This window comes from Bubalus kerabau, chromosome 1, assembly GCF_029407905.1.
Source record: "Bubalus kerabau isolate K-KA32 ecotype Philippines breed swamp buffalo chromosome 1, PCC_UOA_SB_1v2, whole genome shotgun sequence".
In the NCBI taxonomy this organism is placed as follows: Eukaryota; Metazoa; Chordata; class Mammalia; order Artiodactyla; family Bovidae; genus Bubalus; species Bubalus kerabau.
Genome location: NC_073624.1, coordinates 99,393,610 through 99,410,935, shown reverse-complemented (window position 1 = coordinate 99,410,935; position 17,326 = coordinate 99,393,610). Strand labels below are relative to the sequence as shown.

General features: G+C 41.0%; 1 long non-coding RNA gene across 2 annotated transcripts in view; it reads right to left on the bottom strand.

Annotated features, from left to right (window-relative positions):
- Positions 1 to 17,326, bottom strand: part of LOC129655359 (uncharacterized) — a 54,661-nt gene that overhangs the window by 23,916 nt on the left and 13,419 nt on the right. For both annotated transcript variants that reach the window (XR_008715930.1, XR_008715933.1), the window contains exon 3: positions 13,451 to 13,597. This is a non-coding gene — a long non-coding RNA (uncharacterized LOC129655359). The remainder of the gene's footprint in view (positions 1 to 13,450; positions 13,598 to 17,326) is intronic.

Here is a 17,326-nt window from a genome sequence, read left to right as displayed (position 1 = left end):
AACCCTGTCTTTCTTGTTGGCCCTGCCCATGGTTCCAATCGTGCTCAGTAGGTGCTCCTGTACTTAACACTGCTCAGGTTTGCCTTCTCCATACGTGGGTGCTCCTGTGTTTGATTCATCCTCAGGCACCTAGCACCAACCAAATGCCTGGTACATAGGACACCTTTAATTAACCTCATGGAAAGGAGGGAGGGAGGGAGAGTAGGAAGGAGGGAGGCAGAAAATTTAAACTGAAAGATACAATATATTATTCTACTAGTCTGATAGCTGGAATACTGGTGAGAAACATCAGCCATGAACTGGGTGTTGCCTCCAGCCATACCAGGGCATAAAGAAACAATTGAGTGACATCTAAGACCAAGTGTTACATTAGGTACTTTCCATAGTTTATCTCATTACTTCTTAACTCTGTGCCAAAGGTATTATTATTCCCAATTTACAAACACTGAAAAGAACTTTTTGCCAATAGTGAAGCATTTTTCTATGCTTCTACACAATCTGGCACTGGAGCCTCAATCTCCCCCCAAAGGAAGAGGGGCCCAAGGAAAACCCTCCTCTAATTTCCCTGTGTCTGAGAACAGTGACTTCAAACTCAACCACACTTCTTCCCTGGGTTTCCCTGGTAGCTCAGCTGGTAAAAAATCTGCCTGCAATGCAGGAGACCCCAGTTTGATTCCTAGGTCAGGAAGAGCCCCTAGAGAAGGGATAGGCTGCCCACTCCAGTGTTCTTGGGCTTCCCTGGTGGCTCAGACGGTAAAGAATCCACCTGCAACGCAGGAGACCTGGGTTCAATCCCTGGGTTGGGAAGATCCCCTGGAGGAGGGCATGGCTACTCTCTCTAGTATTCTTGCCTGTGCTTAGTCTCAAAGAGCCGGCAAGATTGAGCAACTAAGCACAGCACAGCACTCTCTTCCTTTCCATCCGTGGCAGCGGTGCTACGGGACCCATCTCCTCCTCCTCCTCATTTATGTCTTTTCCTTCCTTGCAAGGGGAGCTAGAAAGTTGGGCTGACAACAAAGTGGATTTCATTGTGAAGTTTACATAGACCAGGCTGGCAAGTTCATGGACACCTGCACAAATTGCTTAATGCGGTACATGTTGCTAATATGCACAGCACATCCTGTGTTGAAAGTGATACTTTTCCACTGGTGCTAACCTCTCCTTTGACCTCGGAGCTCACTGAGCAGTTACAATCAGGTGATATTTATATTCAGAACAGGTGACACATTATGTTTCTTCGCTTGGTGACCTAGACAGTTACCAAATGGCAGCCAGACTGAAAATCAACATCAAATTGTTTACACATTCTCCCCTTAAAGAAGGATGCCTTGGAGAGGCGCTCAGCCAGAAGGATTTCTCCCAAGATTTGTTTGCTGCGAGGTAGAAAAGAGCATGTTAGCTCTGGTTTGAGATGCCATCTGATGAAATTACATGGAAGCTGACAAAACATCATCCTCTGAACAATGTTTGATCCATTTTAGCACTTCCCCCTCTCTCTTGCCACTTTGCCGTCTTACCCACAGAAGAGCTTCTCATATGAGAGGCTAAGGAAACCAACCAATAGAAAGTCTAGTTGAAACTGAGTGCTAGAAACTTATGGGGAGAAATCTAGAATTAAACTAAGGAATTGTCTCCAGAAAATTAACTGGGACCAACTTAGCACAGCGCAGCACAGCACAACTGAGCATTGTTATAAAGCTATAAAGTCTCTAGAATTCCATTCCTTCGTCCTTCCACTCAGTTCCCTCTCAGACTTCAGTCTCTCTCTTTCCCTCCTCCTCCTCTTTCTCTTCAATACTCTCTCATATTTCTTATTTAATACACTTGTTTCCAAGAAAGGAAAGAAACTTACGTTAGTCATTCACACTTTAGTGTGAATTAAAGTCAGTGAGTCAACTCTCACAGGAATGAGGATTTAAAGGCATAGCTCTAATTGTGGAATGGCTGCCTCTGAGCCCTTTTAAGGATATTTCATGGAACAGCTGAATACAAGGAAAAGGAGGAAAACTGCCCAAGTCTGCCTATGCAGAAAGATAGCTTTGGGTCCAGTTTTGAGAAATGAGAGCCATCAGCCGCCACTCAAATGAATTCACAAGAGTTGAATGAAAGTTATAATTTGCCCTTCGGGGAGTGACTGGTTTTAACACCCTCCTCTTCCTCTAGGAAATAGATCTATTTTGACGGCCTACAAGTATCAGCCCTGTAGGATTCAGATTCTTTCTTCTTACTCAACACCCGGTCTCTCCAATCCAAATGCCCTTTCTCCACCCAGGCTTTATCTGAAAAGGCACAACATGAGCTGCTTGGGCCAAATGCGGCCATGAGTCCTTCAACAAATGTTCTGTACTCATGAGTGCATGCACCCCTTGGCGCAGAAAGCTGATAGCACTCTGACATATGGCTGGTCCCTTAGAGACTCTCCCATCTCAGCCAGAAGAAGTTCAAAATTCTGAGTCAGGGGAAAATTCAGTCTGTTCCAAGCAAGAGAAACAAGTGTGCTCCCAAAATGAATGCTGATATTTAGATATGCCTTAGGGTATTATAAATATAATCTTTCTGAGGTGTGAGTGTGTCAGGAAGAGACAGAAATGGAATGAGTGTGTGTGTGTGTGTGTGTGTGTGTGTGTATGATGACAGAGAGGGGGGCAAGCACAGGCCCAGAACCAAGAAGGATCAATGCAAGCATTGATCAAGAATGCAAAACCAGGTATACAGAATGCCCAATGATTAAATTCAGAATTATCTACTGCTTCCTCCATGAAGAAGTAGAGGAAAGGGAATTAGAGTGAAAGAAAAGGTGGTGGGGATGAGAGAGAAAAAGAGAAGCAGAAACAAAGATGGAGAGAAATAGAAGAGTGGAGATGGAGAAGAAGGACTAGGAACTGGGGGGCCTTACTGGATTACAGACTACAAAGCCTGGACTGAGAGGGAGAGATAGCCAGAAGGAGGAACTGCGATACACCACAGGTCTCTCCACCAGTTACAAGTGATTCATTTCTGCCTTTATTGTGTTTGGCCAGCTAACAAATTCTATGTCCATAAAGCAACACCAAGACAGATCCATCATCTATAGAACACTCAACCTCCTATCAAACATGGGCTTGCTGGGGTGGGTCTTACTCAGCCCCTACTGGATCTCTGGGCATGCGGGCCATAACATGCTCTGGACATAGGACCAATGAATAGAATGAAATGAAGTAAACTGACTCTTCAGGGGGACTTGGATGACCTTCATTGCCCTTTAGTCAACCAAGATGACAAACTGAAGCAGCAACACAGCCCCAGGGCAGGGGTTCTTAACCTTTAGCATGTCCTGGTTTCCAAAGCCTACAGAGCCCTTCTCAGAATAGTGTTTTCAATTTGTAAAACTGTAAAGGAAAGGAAAACAATTACACGGTTATGGTTATCAAATATTTAAATAATGTGATATAGTGATATTTGGACTCCTTCATCAAGGCTTTAAATAATAAGATCTGATGAAGGGTCAAATGACTATTGTTATTTCAAAAAGCAATGGGATAAAACAGTGTTTCGAGGTGCCTGCAACAACTATCAGATGCGATGAAAAGACCTGTGATTTCCATGGTGACAAAGTCACAGCGCTCATACGTTATCACTGCAGCTTGTTGCCTGCATTCTTCCTAGAAGGAAAAGCTAGTTTTCAGGGAAAGGTTTGATACAGTAGAGATGCAGTGTTTTCACATTCAAATTCAGGAACAGGAACAAAGGAAATAAAGGGAAGTGGTTTGCAGATGGTAATAAGTACAATAGAAACAGAACTGTTGAATATAATAACAAAGCAACGTCTGCTACAAGCGAAACAGCAAACCTCCATTGATGAAGACTCTTCCCTGGGCTATGTACTTTTTCCATGTATCATTTCCCTTCGCTCTCAGTCTGAGGGAGGCATCCTCTTCCCACTTTACAGATGAGGAAACTGAGGCTTAGGGGTTTTAGAGAACCTGTCAAGGATCAAAGCTAATGAGTAATTGAGCCAAAAACGGAAGTTAGAGCCGTGGCTGTCAGACTCTAGAGCCCATGTTCACTGTGTCTCCTTAAGAGAGAGGTGTGTGCATGCGTGCATGTGTGTATGTGTTTGTGTGCTCACGTGTGTATGAAAATAGAGAAAGAGAGAAATGAATGTTTAGAGCTGCCGTTTCCTTTTTCCCCATCCATGCTCATGTCCCATTGGTGTGAAATAGAGACACAGGTGCCAGAGTGAATAGGAGACTACATATCATCAACATCATCAAAAAAATCTCAAAAATACTGAAAGGGAATAGCTATGTTGGGAAACCAGCTCTATCAGACAGTAACATACCACAAAGTGTCTGTAATTCTTGCTGCACAGTAGTGGCATGTGAAAAGTTAGTCAGATGACCTGAATTTGGGTGGACTCTCCATGCAACCACAAATGTGATTCATAAGCAGGTAATATCACGACTGAATCACACGCACTGCTTTCTCAATAAGACTGCTGGGTTTGAGGAAGGAAGGAGAACAAATTATTCAAAATGGTGTTCAAGTAGGATCTGTTTCTATTCAAGTCATTAGATGAGACCCAGACACCAGTCAGTAAGCAGCAAGACCAAACCAAGCTTCATTTAATGCAGAGCAGGATGGCAGCAGCTTTTCTGGTGGCCACATCATATCGGTGACTCATATTGGATTTATTGTCAAAGAGCATCTCTCAACCTTTGTCATACACATCACTGCTAAGCCACGTCACATCCTTAAAGTGTGCTATTTGTGTTTTGGACCCAAATACACATGTCTTTCAATTATCCCTATTAAAGCTAATTCTATGGCCACGGTTCATCATGCAAAGCCGCGACCATTCTACTTTTACATTTCTTTCACTACTAATGAGCGTGGCCTGATCATTGGGGAACATTGTTCCCTTTCCTTCACTAGCCAACATTTCAATAATCTCTTTGAGAACCTGATATGTGATAATCAAGAAGCTATATGACTTGCAGAATTCACATTCTTCCTTTTTGAAAAATCAGAAGAGCCCACCTATCTTAACCTACCTTTCACCTTCTCTCCCATATCCATAACTTCTCAAAGTTCCCTCGACTGTGGAATGTGATTTGTTTAGGCTGGAAGAATGGACTATTTGAACACTTGTACATTCACTCATCTTAAATGCTTTATTTCTCTTTGATCAATTCTTGCTCAATCGTTTTCAGTTCAAGGATCATTCTGCTTCGTTTACTCAATCTACATTAGATACTAAGTATGTCCTAGGCACTGATAATTCAAAGATTAGTATCTTCCATGACTTTTAGGACGCTTTCAGCTTGTTGCAGAAAACAAATGTGCAAACAGATAAATTGTATGTGATAATTAGGAGTCAAAATAGTTTATGTAATAAAGACAGTGTGTTGATTCATGTAATTTAAAGGCCCAGAGGAGGGTAGGCTTCAGGCATGGTTTGATTTGGGCTCCTTCAGTGATGTTCTGGAGCATATCTAACAACTAACTAACTCTAGAGAACAAAGCTTTGATTCATAGTGTTTGCCAATTTCCATGCTGTAAATACTCCTCACATGGTCTGTTTCTTTCAAGCTATCAGCAGGAAGTTCCTGAACACAGAATTGGGACAAGATGTACACATCCACCTCTGGCCTGGTGCAGGCTAGCTCAGACACACCACTGCCACCCTCCATTCTCTGCAAGTCTCATGGTTCCTCCATCCTTGGTGTGCTGATTTTATCCTGACGATGCAGTCAGAAACAGGGACTGTATGTTTTCTTGGTAGTGTCCAGTGAACGAACAAGCGTCTCTTCCCTTAATTATTAAAAAAAAAAAAAATTCTAAATGCCTCTGAAATAATCACTCTACCCAAGGAATGGTACTCCCCACTGACTTAGCCTTGGGCAATGTGTTTAAATAAGGCTCTTCATTTTACCTAACAAGTGCTCCTTGTTGGAGAGAATTATTAATAGCACCCAAAACCTGTCCTCTAGAAGATGAAATTATCAGCAAGGTGAGAAAATAGCTTGTTTATAATATTTGCCCATTGTAATGACTATGCTAACCAGATGTTTTTTAGGACTGAAATTCTCATTTCCTCTCCTCCACCCCCTACTCCCCCTACTACTGGAAGGGATTACTGCTGTTTGTTCACAGCTAAGTTCCTCCCCAGGCACTGCCCTCACCAAAAGGAGCTGCTTGCTTATCTTCAGAAGAAATTGCCTTGAAGGACTAGTCAATGGGTTGGCACAAAAGCCCCACCTCAGTTCAGACATCTGGAGGGAGATCCCAGCTCTGGAGCTCACATGGGGTATCGAGTGAGACTTTGGGCAGCCACATTTCTCTCCGCCATAGAGGGCTTCCCTTGCTCCATTACATCATTCCTGTGAACACCTCCCCACCAAATCTCCTGCATGCAAATCTGCAGTGTCTATTTCCAGGGAACCCCACCTGAAATACCCATCCTTGAACCAGTCACCGAGGTGGTTCTAGACAAATCAGAACTGATCATTGAAGCTGGAAGTGGAGTCTGTCTCATTGACATCCCATGGCTGCTCCACTTTGGGGAAGGGTTAGAACAGATCTTGAGAGATAACCACCATATCTACTACACAATACAACATGCTGAGTGACGTAAAAGACAAATGTAAAATATCACAGTCCAATGATTGGTGCATTCTAGGTGCTGAGAGAGAAAGAAAGCAGCCCCTGACATCTGGAAATAATCACAGCTGGACCCCAAAAGCACTGCAAGCTGGTCTGATACTCATAGCTTGGCAATTCTATTCCCTAGTTGGACATAAACAAGCTCACAGAACACCAACCTCAGACAAGCTTACTCTGAACCATAATAGAATGAAACAAAATAAGGCCACTGCATAACTTTGCCTATTACTCTGTTACTGAGACACTCCATGATTCCCCAAGGAGCATGTTCTCTCTCCAACAGTGAGTAACAAGCCTATCTTGCTTCATTGTCAGATGGTCCTGGTGGTCTTTGGCTAAAGGACATTAACAGCACTTGGTAAGCATATGTGAGGTGAATAACTGAGTGTATAAAGAGCAACTGTGCTGCTCCTCCTTCAGGGGAGCCTTAACTAAGGGTGTGACCTTTGAGCAGGTTCTTGAAGGATGACTGGGCTTTCCCAGGCAGGCAGGGTCAGGGCATGGGCAAAGGTTGGCCGATAAAAAATGAAGGGGGAGGAATCCACGAGGGTGGCAGGAAGGGAGAAGCAGGAGGATGCTGGGACCAAACCTGGAGATTATTGTAGGTCCACTTAATCTTGTAGACAAAGGGGACAGAGAAGCAGGAGGTAAAGAGCTCTAAGTTTGAAATCTGGTTGAAATGAGAATTCCCTGAGTAGCCATAAATATTTTTTTTTTCTAACCCTTTTTTCTTCTCTCTTTTTTCAATAGGAAGGGGCACAGGAGTTGGCGGGGAGGCGAGATGTGCTTTTGCTAAATCAAAATTATATATTTTTATTTCCCCAGTTTTCTCAATCTTAATATTAAGGTACATGCCTGACAACACCAAGCCCTTTATTCCTTGAATACTGTGAATTCTGAGAAGACCTGAAAATCAAGAAACCAATGGTATAAATTTGAGTCTGAGTATGAAAACCCAAGAATCAGAGTGCCAGTGTCTGAGGGCAGGAGAAGATGCAGGTCTGAGCTCAGGCAGAGAGCAAATTTGGCCTTCCTCTGCCTTTTCGTTTTACTCACGCCTTCAAGAAATTGAACAATATCCACCCAGCACTGGTAAGGGTGATCTTTACTCAGTCTCCTGATTCAAGAGCTAATCTCTTCCAGAAACACCCTCAGAGACACACTCAGAAATAATGCTTAAACATCTCTCTGGGTGTCCCTTAGCCCAGTCAAGCTGACACATAAAATTAACCATCACATCTTGTTAACTGGTCTTGTATCATGTAAGTGTTCATTAATTCTGGGTCTTTTGAAAATAACATGTATCTGATAAAGCTGAAGTAGACTTAAATTGCCCTAGTCTTATAAATCTTCCCTAGCCACCCTAGACCACCATTTTAGAGAACTTTGTGTATATTTGTGAAATCCATGTTTTAACATTTTCACTATTTACGTATGTAATGATAAGCCATATGAATACTATTTTGTACTTTGAAATACAGGTAGTATCACCATGTTTTATCATTTTCCAGTGTACTTTTTCCACTCAATATTATGCTTCGAGATTCAGCCTCTTTTGTTAATACAATATATGCAAAGATTTTTGTAAAGCTAAAGCTGCTAACAATTATGTAACTACTATTATTATTGTCATTATTATTAATGTATAGACTTAGACCATTCCTTGCAATTACTTTAGAGTTAGTTATTTATCACTAATTATACTACATTTTACTTATCTATTCGCCTATTGGTGGATATTTAGTTTATTTCCAATTTTGTCAATTCTAAACAATATCCTATAGAATATCCTTGAACAAGTCACAATCATTATTTTCAAGAGTTTGTTTCTACTTAAAAGTAGATTTTCTGGGTTTTAAAGAGAATATATTTTGAGTTTTACTAGCTATTGTCAAATTGCTTCCCAAAATGTCTGCAACCATAAGCAATGTATAAGAATTCCTACTTTTCTTTATCTTTGCCAACTGCAATGTCAGATTTGTCAAAAATTTGTAGGTGAAAAGTGATAATCTTTGTTTTAACTTGCATTTTCCTGTTCACTAATAAGTGAGATTGGGTTTTGTTTTGTTTTGTTTTTTTAACAATTATTGTCCAGCTAGGTCCTTAAGCTTTTCCAAGGTCACAGATCCCTTTGAAAATCTCCCTCAGAAAAATGCACATATGCATACACACCACATTGACGGGCTTCACGAGCCCTTGAAGACCAGCCATGGACACCCTCAAATCAGGGACCCTGGAGATTTCAGTGGGTATAAGAACTACCTGGGAATTTGTGAAAATGCACATTCTCAAGACCCACCTTCAAGGATCCTGACTCAAGACATCTGGGGAAGAGTCTGAAAGGTTGTTGAAGATGATAATTTTTGACAAGACAGCTTTCAGGATTCTTGTATTCCCAGTAAGAAATACTATTTCTGCTTTCCAAAATTTTCCCTTCTCCCATAGCTATGAATAAAGGATAAAATCACCAAGTTCAATGTACAAAAGCTATAACTTGCCTTCAAGTTAATAGCTGATCCTGCAGCTATTAATACTTTTAAACCAGAGTTTCTACTGCAGTCACACCTTGTGCCTCTCATCAACTTTGCTGGCATGGGGGGGACATGACAAGATGAATAAATAGGTGACATGTGATGCAAAGAAAAACCCAAGGAAAGGAAAAAATTTTGGAGACTCTAAGCTATGCAGAAAATGCTACATAAAAAGCATCTCTCTACTAAATATGAACAGTGTGTGTTTAGAATGGTTTGTGTTACTAATTTTATTTCATGAGCGAGTTCATTTCTTTTCTGCCATATACTTTAAAGATTCTCTTGTGAAAAGAAGGAAATAAATTTAGCATCCTCTCAGATCTAAATTCACATAAGTGACTGTGGTAAGATGAAGAAAATTGATTGGCTCAACTGCAAGTAAGATATTTTCTATTTAAAAACCTAGCACTAAGGAAGCCATGAACCAGAGAATTTGTGGAACATTTAGAAAGGGTTTAAGAATCCTTTTGGTATGATGGTGATGTTACACAGATACATTTCTCCCTCTTTTTATTCTTCAGCTTTGCAGCTTTCAAGAGAGCGTTAATCCTTGTTTTTGACTCAGTCACATGACATGTGTTCCTTTCTGAGCTATTCAAAGGCCAACATCCTCTTGAACCTTCGGTGTAATTCAGCTTCTGTGAATGATGCCAGGAACAAGAATTAGGATCCGGTTCTAAGACTTTAGAATGACTCACTGGTTAACTTTGGTCTAGTAACAATAGAAAAATGACTCAGTTGCTCTGTCTGTGAAACTGGAACAGTGATGCTGGCTGCCTGCCTTGCATGAAGGGAGGAAGGAAAGCCAGGTTTGTGAGGTAACAGAGGCTTCTGGAGCAGGGGCCTTACAAGAGTGGGGAGGGGGACAGGTGCCAAGAGAGAGCCAAAGACCACGGAAGGGCAACCTGACACACGACTCTCAGTTCTGCACATAGGCTGTGCTGGCTGTTCTGTAAACAGTGGGGAAGACTAAATGAAGCTGATTCCCATCCCTTGTCATTCTGGAGACTCTTTCTACTTTTATGGGTAACTCACTGGGTTCAAAGTAAAAACGGTGGCCCAGGCTTTGTGCAACTTTCTACTGCTCATTATCTTCTTTTGGCTACATAGGTCTTCTCATACTATATAGATTTTCCCAATTCTAGACTGTATGTTCATTAAACATAAAAATTATACTTGATTTATATATATATCAAGTATAATATATATATATATATATCAAGTATAATATATATATATATATATATGTATGTATGTATACGCCTGGTAAAATGCTTGGCACTCTCAATATAAATGCTGTAAATGTCAGATAAATGAGTTCTTACACATGGAGTAAAACAAAACACACATACTCACACACTAGCATTTTCCCCAGTATTCAAGCCAGAAAGAAGATAGGGAGGGATTGGAGAGACAGTTCTGCTATCATACTCATTCCTGCATGTATTATTTATGATATAGACATGACTACAGTACCAGAGATAAAGTACCCATAGAAAAACAAAATAGAAATTCATTTCTCTCCCTCATACAACATGACTGCTCCATAGTGTCACAAGCACAAGTTCCTTCCACTTTTCTTGGGGTGTTACCCTCAACTGCATGGTCCAGTTAGCTCACCACAACATCCGCATCCTGGCTAGTAGACGGAGAAAGGGCAAAAGAGCACATCTTTCCTCTCCAGAACACATCTCTTCTATCCACAGCCCTTCTAGAACTTAGTCACATGACCACAACAAACTGCAAGGGAGCCTGGGAAAGGTAGTCTATATTTCTGGCTAGCTGTAGGTCCAACTGAAAATCAGCAGTCTCTAACAAAAAGAAAGCAGAAAAAAATATTGGGACAACTAGCTATATCTGCCACACTGCCCAGCATAAAAGATAAAAGCAAAAACATGTGGACTTCCCAGAGTCACTAGACAAGTCCTCAGTGAACTCAGAAGGAACTGGCACTAACTGGTCTCATGAGTGTACAAATCACCATGCATACAATCTAGATGTTCATTTAGGGAAAAGACTGTTCTAAACTTCGTGTGTTTGCCCTTTTAACAGCTTTCACATATTAATCTCTGATACCTTTAAACCTCCTTTCCTATACTAAATTTGGGTGTTCATACTGCAGCTAAAGTTTTATGTTTTTATACCTCTGTTGGAATAAAAGCCCACTTACTCTGATTACTCTGCATACAATTTTAGAAGACAAAGGCATTCAGTGTGAAATCAGGCATCTGCGTGCACTCAACTTCAAAAATAAGAGTAAAAAGCCATGAGTGTGCCAAGAATAGGACAGATTATGAATGATCAGACAACTTAATAGTCATAATAAAGTAACCACAGAATGGTTCAAGTCTATCAAGTAATTGCCTTCTGTCAAGTGCTTCACCTGCATCCTCTTATTTAGAATACAAAATAGAAGTAAATATAAACATAGAAATACAGATATGGATCCATGAGGAGGTAGTACTACTACTATCCCCATTTTCAGCTGAGGAAACTAGATTCAGGAGAGCCAACTGACTAGCCAAGACCGGGCAGCTACCCAGTAGCAAAGCCTGGTCTTCAACGCAAGAATCTAATACTATTATTGGTACCTTTAACCACTGAACCATACCACCATACTACAGCTCCAATACTTTGGCTACCTGATGTGAAGAGCCAGCTCGTTGGAAACAACCCTGTTGCTGGGAAAGATTGAAGGCAGGAGGGGAAGGAGATGACAGAGGATGAGATGGTTGGATGGCATCCTCGACTCAATGGACATGAGTTTGAGCAAGCTCTGGGAGATGGTGAAGAAACAGGGAAGCCTGGCATGCTGCAGTCTATGAGGTGGCAAAGAGTCGGACGCAACTGAGAGACTCAACAACAACAACAACAGCGTGCTGATCAAGTGGATGACTATGTGTAAATTCCCACAGGTCTTCCCACCATCACATGTACAGATACTGATCCTGTAAATCACCCTATCTGGAAGTACTGGGAGAGGAGAACTAAGCAAGGTAATTAAGGTTTCAACCTTCAGCATTTAAGAAATGATCTTTAAAGCCTTTTCAAAACCTTTGCACAATGAAGAAAGTTTAAAAAAATACTTTAAATATATTAAAAATAGTCCTACATTTGATTATTTTCTTCTACAATTATTTTTTATTTAAGGATAATTCTTTATAATGTGTGTTACTTTCTGCTGTACAATGAAGCGAATCAGCTATATGTGCACATATATTCCTCCCTCCCACTCCACCCACATCTCACCCATCAAGGCCATCACAGGGCCCCTAGCTGAGCTGCCCGTTAATTTAATGATCACAAGATCTAAGCTGCTACAGATGTCACACCTACAAACCACTCTTAAATAGGGTTTCCTCCTATTGTAATTCAGCTTGTAATCATTTAAGTCTACCTCATCCATACCGAGTGAATTCCAAGAAGAGATGTCCCTGGTTTTATTCCCAAATTAGGAACAGAATGGGTGTCCAATAACTATTTATTGAATAAATCAATGTTTTCCTTCAACATATTCCTTTATCATTATTTGCAAACTATTAAGAAATGGTTAATATAAATAATTATATTATTAGATGTTGCTGTGCTTCAAAATTTGATACTAAGAACTTGCACTATAAAAAGTTTTGCTTAATCCATGTTAACTTATCACAGGAATTTAATATCTCACCGACTTGAGTGTGTCCATGTTCCCTGTGGGATTTCATTTCTATTAATAAGTTTGTTTACTGAACTACTTTTTGCCCCCAACATTTTGTGTGGTCGGTTTTAAATTTGACACCAGTGGATATGAAGGAGTCAAGTCATTAAGATCTCAAACTACGTCAGAGAAAGGTAATTAGGCTTCAAGGAGAATGACCCAGGACCCATCTGTCCTTAATATAGCCATTCTTGAAAAGAAATTCCTTCCCCCTGAAATATATAATTAATATTACATGATTATATTCATTTTTCCTCAGAGATTTCAGGATTCTTTTCACCTTGGAATTCTGATTCTTCATTACTTAGGAAGACGTGAGTCCTACCAAGTTTATACACATGCTTAAAGGGGCCAAATGCTTTGCGAAAATTAAAGGGACTTTTACTTACTTAGGGTCTGTCATTTTTTAAAAAATGGTTGCTCTCTCAAATGCATGTTTGTTTCATTGTTTCCTTTTCCCGAGCAAGCCCTCTCTCCACACCTATTTCCTAATCCAGATTTTCAAGTGCAGGATGCTAAAGAACTGTGGATTTCCCAGGTGAGGCTTGACCAAGGGTTAGAACACCTCCCTTACCTTTGATTTGTGGTGGGAGCCCTGAGTGTGTGAGCCTCCAATGAAGGGTCTTCACTGAACATTCACTGGAAGAAGACAGACAGACTAGCCAGCTGGCTTTCTTCCACGAAATTTTTCCTCAATGTTTTATTTTGAAAATGTTCAAACCTACAGAAAAGTTGAAAGAACAGTTTAATGAACACCTATAAACATTTCATATAGGTTAACTGGATGTCCGCATTTTCCTGTTCCAAATGGTCCAACGAATATTTTTCCTTCTCTATGCTTATCTATATACTTATAAATATTTATGTATTTTCTTACTGAACCTTTTGAAAGCAAATTGCAGAGATTGTGATACATCACTCCTGAATAGTCACGCTTATATCACTCACAAAAACAAGGATATTCTCCTACATAGTCACAATACCATAGTCATCCAGAGACAATTACCACTGACTCCATATTATCTAATATACAACCCATAATCCATGTTCCCTGTTGTCCCAAAACGTGTTTTATAGTTGGATTTTTGGTCAGGGAGAGGACCATCCATGTTTATTCAAGATTCTTGCTTTGCATTCAGTTATCATGTGTGCTTGGTCTTTTAAAATCTAGTTTTACCTATCTTCAGTTCTGTTCTTTTGTATGTTGTTTTGTTTTTCAAGTGCTTGGAGACTCTGGGGCAGTTTTCTAGAATGTGCCATGTTCTGAGTTAATCTGATTGCTTCCTTGTGATTCAATTCCGCTTAAGCAATTTTGGCAAGAACAGTACATTGTAATGCTGTTCCCATGAACTTTGAACAAACTCCAGAACAAGGATTTTACCAAGGTCCCAGTGATTGAATTCAATAAAGTAAAAAATAAAAGTCATTTTTAAAAATGAGATTCAATATTTACTACTTTTAACAGAAAGCAAAATATCCACAGCAAAATGAAAGATGGGGTATCCAAGATTCATGTTCAAGATTCTTAATAACTTATCTGTGTTTGAAATGGACCCTTGTCATGTCAAATCCAACAACATTTGTTGAATCATCAGAACTGAGATTTGGGCAGGGTCAGTCTCTGCCCTTGCAAAGTGGATAATTACTAATTTGGTGCAATTTCAGGAATGCAGAAGGCCACTCTTTCCCACTCGGCTACACTGCCTCTATTATGTGAGCAACAAGTTCCATCTTCTATTATTAACCATCAAAGCGCTTTGATGAATTAGCTGCTACGTGTCAGGCCTTGTGCTTAGTGTTTTGTTGATCTATTTCTTACAACAACCTCATGAAGTAAACATCATTAGTCTCATGTTAGAGATGGGAAACTGAGACTCAGAGATGTAACTACCCCTAAGGGCCCAAGCAGCATGCTTAGAATTTGCGTCAAAATCTGCATCATTAACTGAAGTTCTGTAATTCCATGTTTCATCATGCTCTTCTATTCCCCAATCCCATCTCATTCACCAAATAGCTTTCTCTTTTTTCCTCTAGACCATACACTACACTGGGTATCCAATAGCAGCATTTTATGCCAATAAGTTCTTCTAGAAATTATGGTTAATATTATGTGTCTGCTTTGTGCCAGGTACCTTGCTGAATGCTCTACACACCACATCTCATTTGCTTTTCCCAAGAACCACATAAAGAAGATTAATAATGTCCTGTGGTCACTCAGCTAAGAAATGGCAGAGTAAGGACCTGAACCGGATCTCACTACAGATCTGAGCTCCAAAACTTTCACCCTGGATAAAGGAATATCATGGCAACCTTGGACAATGCAATGACCCAGAGACTTGCCAGTAGTAACAAAGAGCAAAACATTGATTCATTAAGCTCTGAACTCCTCTGCCCCCGTGCTGCCAGAAGGACAACTAAAAAGAGACTCCAAAAACATTCCCCTAAAGGTCCCTTAACTCAGCAGCTCCTGTGAACAAATCACTGCATAAGACTCCTCTCTCACAAAGAAGATTTGTAGATTCATGTATCTAGAAAGAACCAAGACACCACTCACAGGAAGAACACACACATAATCTCTCTCTCTTTGTTACCCATCCTACACAAATCTTTGAAATGATTGAGTTTAACAAAAGATGTTTCCCTGCAGCAATTGTTCCAGACTAAAAATCAGAACACAGACTGACTATGATCACTCTGTCTATAACAAGGATATTCCCAAGAAACAGATAAACCAAAAAATCAACTTAGCTAAATGCATCCAACCTGTTCTCTAGGCTCTTCTAGTGAGCAGGACATTCAGAAGTTGAGGAGGGTTGGGGTAAACACCTCCTGGAGTGCCTGCCCTATCTATGCCCTGCTCTTTGATAACCTGTGCCTCACTCATGACCCCAGCTCCCTACCACAGCTGATGGAACCAGGAGTATAGGAGTAGATCCTGGTTATGGCACCTCTCCTAGAGTCTGGGATTCCAGAACTCCCCATTCCCTATCCTAAACTGAGAAGAAATGAAAAGCCAGTCTTCAAGGGGAGGAAAAACAGAATGAAGCAGGTTCACTGAGAGAGACAGACATCAGTGCAAGTGGACTTGTTGCAGCTGCAAATCTCACTTTGCCCTCAGTACGGTCCAGTGGCCCCTCCACACATCTCTCCTCATTTCCAAAATACATATTCACCTTCTTCAAACTCCAGCCCTTCCATGCCCACCTGCCCTCTCATTTGAGTCTTCAATTATACCCCCCTATTTTCTTTCCACAGACTTCTCACTCTCATGATTATGGCTCCTCTCCTGGATTAGTCCCATGAATATACAGTAATTATTGTCCAAATTTTTAAAAAAGAAAGATCCTCCCTTTCCCACACATCCTCTTCCAGCCACCACTTCATTTTCTGCTCCTTTTCAAAGCAAAGAGTTTTCTCTGTTCCTGCCTCCACTTTTTAAATGTTTAATCTTATATTCTCCCTACAGTCCACTTCCTGCCCTCTTATACCATGAAGACTGAGCTTGTCAAGGTCTCTAATGATGTCCATGTTTGCCAGCTGTAAGGACCCCTCTTCTAGTCCTGTCTTGCTTGGCTGCCTACAGCATTCAGCAAAGACGAGTACTACCTCCCTCACAGGTTTCCATGACACAATTTTCTCCTGACTTTCCTTCTATTTTGCTTCTTCCTTCTCCATCAGCTTTACCGAAATTGCCTTCTTTGTTCTCCAAATGTTGAGGGAAAGGAGAGTGGGTCAGGAAAGGTAGAAAAGCAAATACAGTAAGCATTACAGAGCTGCCTTCCTCTTGGGATCAAGCATGATTGATTGCTTCATCTCCCAGAACTATCTTCCAAGGGGCCACAAAAACAATGAACATCTTAGAACTGGCTGTCCAAAGAGAGGAAGAGGGAAGAATTTATTTGCTCACTCCCATTCCCCAGTGACCAAAGGTTTACTCCAGGGAGCACTGACTCCTCCTCATTCCCCAGTTGCTTCCACATGGGCACTGAGCAGGTCTGCATCAACAGGGGAGCCCCAGGATGGAAGCTGATAGGCACCTGGGAAGCAGGCTTTGTCAGAATGCACTCACAGAAAGTCAGTGGGAGCCCGCACAGAGCCAGCAACAGAGGCAGAACAAAAATGCAAAGGGTCGGGTGAGTCAGAGAGCACCTGAAGTAATGCATCAGAGGTGTCTTATCCAACATCCCTGTCCTCTCCTCCCAGCGCCATCCTTACCTATTGACGTTCCCACATCAGTGTCTAAAAAGCACATTAACGTGGTCAAAAGAGAACGTTTCCTCCCTCCCTCCCCCAACGTGTTCCTCCTATGTCTTCTCTATCTTAGTCAATAACATCTTAATCCAGCCAGTTGCTAAGCTAAAAGCTGTAGAGCTGTCATTGGTCTCACTCATTGTCCTCCCTTTCCCCAATTCATCTACCAGTGGGTCCTGCTGGCTCTAGCTACAAAATC